We start from the raw sequence: 3,936 nt of genomic DNA on the forward strand, positions 1-3,936 counted from the left end.
CTTAGGTGGTCAGTGGCGAAGTCAGGCAGTGCCTGGCAGTAGTCATCCTGTGTATAATGTCTCCAAGCCGGTCACAGTCCAGCTGCCTCGAGAGCGGATGCCGGTGCTGAAAAAATGCAAGGAATATGAAGATCGAGTCAAAGGCCTGCCTAAAAAAGTCTTCGTTGTGGTTGCTCCTTTTTCTTCGTCATGCTTTGGATGAAAATCTAGATCCTCGGATCGGACAGCGTCGACGCTTTGGTGTCGTATCCTTCATGAAAGAACCGTCTTGGAGCTCACGGTGTCGTCGACCCTCAAATTCACCTCTTCGCGGTATCTCTGGGAAGTGCTGTGGCGGCTCCGTAGTGTTGCGTACTATCATCTTGTAGTCTACCTTGAGTCGTTCCGTGTGTGGTAGTTGTAGCTTTTGGCACCTTTGTATCTGGTCTTGGGTGAGTGTGGTTGTGGTGGTGTTGTGTTGTGATTTGTATCGGTTGTATGTATGTTGTTGCTTTATATAAAGTGGGCGAAAGCCTTTTCCGATTATAAAAAGACCTGCTCAATAACCATCTTGGTATGCGCCGTCCACAACGTGCAAACCAGCATCCCGAACACAAGCCCGAAGACGCATCTCCTGCTCCCGGTCTGGTTAGCACAAGTTTGGAGGAACCCGGTCCAGGCCTCCCAGTCGGGAACATATTTGCAGATACCTTGGGAGGATGACATCGTCCATTTTTTCTTGTATATACTCTTCTGTCTTAATTAATGAGAATGGCATGCTCTTGCCGTTGTTTCAAAAAAGAAAGAAAAAACATGACTTCCTTACCCTTTTATTTTTACGAAAGGGTAAATTCATTACTCAAGGATAGCTCAAACAATCAAATTGGCACAAGATACCAATCTCATCCAGACCACACCTCAATAACACAGTTGTACGTCCACACCTCAATCTCATCATGACCTGCAGAAATATAAATATTTGAGGACACGGACGTCCTCTAAACGCTTTTATATTTCTTTACGGAGGCAGTATTCATTTAAATAGACTGTGAGACGATGGGTGCTGGCTCCTTTGAGTTATACCAGCTAGCACCTCTTTTAGTCATGGCACCAGCTCACACTCACTTTTTGACCGTTAAATTAAGGTACATTTATAGTGATAAGATACAAGAACAGACAGTGATGTAGAGCTTTCGAAAATGGATGGAGTATGTCAGAATGAGAATACTAGCCAGCATAAGTGGGTGCCATCATTTTGTGACAAATAGCCTGGTTGTGTGCAATATAGACATGGTGGCACACAAAAATACGTGGCAGGAGGTCAATGGTCGCGGTTTTTGTGATCAGTGAGTGTGTCAAAAAGATGAGCAGTTTGGCGTCTAATTGGTGTGTCCAATGTACGAGTGGCACTCACTGGCAATTTCCTAGTAGAAATTTTGATGTATTAAAGGCTAAGTCATTACGTGTAATTTCATATTGCACACACTAAAGCACAAACACCGTATTTGTGCCTTAAGTTTGGAGGGAACTTCCGCAACCAGCTACAATAGATATTCATTATGCATGGCATGTTTATCCTCACTGCTATATATGATAACTACCCACTTCGTTCTATAATTGTAGTGTAAAAAATGCTCTTACATTATTGAACGATGGGAGTACATCTTCGGAATCTTACTAATTTAATATATCTCTAGGAATAGACTTGTGTTTACACACATTCTTCACTTCACCCATGGTGGTGATACACCTGGCCGGTAAGACATCCATCAGCCGCGAGGTGCTCAACTGCAACTTGGACAAATCTTTGACTCACATACATCACGACTTCAAGTAGAGATGCATGTGCATAAACATGTTTGCAAACATATTTTTTTCTTTTTTTTCCTCGCCTACACATAGCATTGGGTCTTATATGACTTTGTTATTTGTCAGTGTTTTGTTGTGTGCGTGCGTGAGGGTTGGATGTGCGCATCCTAACTATGCAAAGGCCGAGTATGTACTTTTTTTAGAAAAGGAGGATGACCCCCGGCCTCTGCATCTAGACGGTGCATGCATCCAGTTTATTAATTATTCACACAAGACTTACAAAGTTGCAACAGTAAGACTAAAGCCACCGTCTAGGCAACATCTGTCGTTACTCCTATCCAGTTGATGAAGGGATGCTGATAGTCTGGGCCTAATACCAAACAGACCTCACAGCCAAACCTAACATCTAAGACCTGAGGTCCCAACCAGGACGCCTGCCGGGTATGGGGCACCCACCAGTCCGACGCACTCCTCAACCAGGACGTCTGTCGGGTATGAGGCCGCTGCAGCCACCTGTCACCAATCCATCTTCAGTGTTGTACTGCTGCATCTACCTTACCCGGTCTAGCTGCTGTCGACGCCACCACGACGCCAGACAGTGCCACCTCCCTACGCGCGTCCACCGCCACGCATTCGTCGGCAACACTCCGCTACGCCACGCCGTCGAGACCAGTCGATGACGCGATAGATACCATGTCGCTCCACCACCTGTCCACCCAAGTCGGTACCTGCTCCAAAACGATGCCTCCAGCAAGGAGCGCAACGCCTAACGTCGCAATCGTCTGATCCATGAAAAAAGATCTAGGGTTTCCCCAGAGCAGGCCGAAAGGAGTGACGCGACTTGCTATGAAGATGCCTTCGACAAGGTAATGACGACAAAAGACGCCGCCATCGTCCACCATGACCGTAGTCGAGGCTCGGTTTTCACCGGAAGTCTTGCCGCTCCAAACTTGCCACCGGACAGATCTGAAGCCAGATCCACCGTCGCCTCCTGGTCGGCCACCTCCAACAGGCCAGCACGCAGCAGAGCGGCCGTCGCCGCGACGCCGGTCAAAGCCCCAACCTGGATGCCCGACCCAGACCAGGAGCCCCAGATCCTAGCTGCCAAGTAGGAGATAGTAGGCAACGCCGTTGCCATGCACGGTGTGCCCGCAGCGCCAGGCCAACCGGATCGTTGTGCTTTGCCCGTCCCGCGGCGGTGGCAGCCGCCGTCTGCAACTACTCCTCTGCCGCGCGCGGAGCTCTCGCACGCCCACGCCACCACAAGGGAATCGTTGCCCCGCCACCACCTTCCTCAGGGCCACCCGGCCTTTGCTAGGGAGAGCCCTCCGGCGGCGGCGAGACTAGGAGGGGAGGGGGAGGAGTCATGGCGGCTAGGGTGTTTTCTCCCCCCAGTGTGTACTTATTGTGTGTGTATATCTTGATGCTCCATTTTAAGCTAATAAAATCAACCCTTTATCAAAAAACGACTCCTTGATTTATCTAACTCCCATGGAGATGATCTTGACATACTTTGCCAACAATGACAACCACCGTGCTGACGATAACAGGTTCATCGTCATCACCGTGTGCTCCGCCAAGCAATGATTACGTCCGAGTGGGCGCTAGTAGGGTCCATCTCACCAAGGCAAGAGCAACGTTAAAGCTTAAACCTCGCATGCTCTGATGCAAATGGCTGCATTTCATTAACGGCCAGTTACAGGTGCATGCCCAATCACGCGAAACATGACGCACGCGAAGAGAACTATTGGCCGTAGACACCCTTTGTGCATAGATTTGTTTTCTCTGAATTTCTTCAGATCAGTCTCATGCATGGTGTACTAAACTACAGCCCCTACACGTGTTTATATGCACATCCAAGCTTACATGCAAACAACCACTCGGACCTAACTAGAAGCTCACGTATGTCTACATACCATACCGGACAATGACAATAGCAAGATTATTTATAAATTACATTTGGTGTGCTCCTTTATCACATATGTATAGTTTGGTTTAGCGTAAAGTGAAGAAGCACCTAGCTAGACGAAACAAAGAATGGACATACGGGTTAGATTTATAGACGCAATATCGCACAAAACTGTTGTTTTCTCATTAGGGTAGTCTTGCGCATCGTTCACCAGGCAGGATAAAGAGACTCCTTACTTT

Source organism: Triticum urartu, chromosome 5, assembly GCF_003073215.2.
Source record: "Triticum urartu cultivar G1812 chromosome 5, Tu2.1, whole genome shotgun sequence".
Classification (NCBI taxonomy): domain Eukaryota; kingdom Viridiplantae; phylum Streptophyta; class Magnoliopsida; order Poales; family Poaceae; genus Triticum; species Triticum urartu.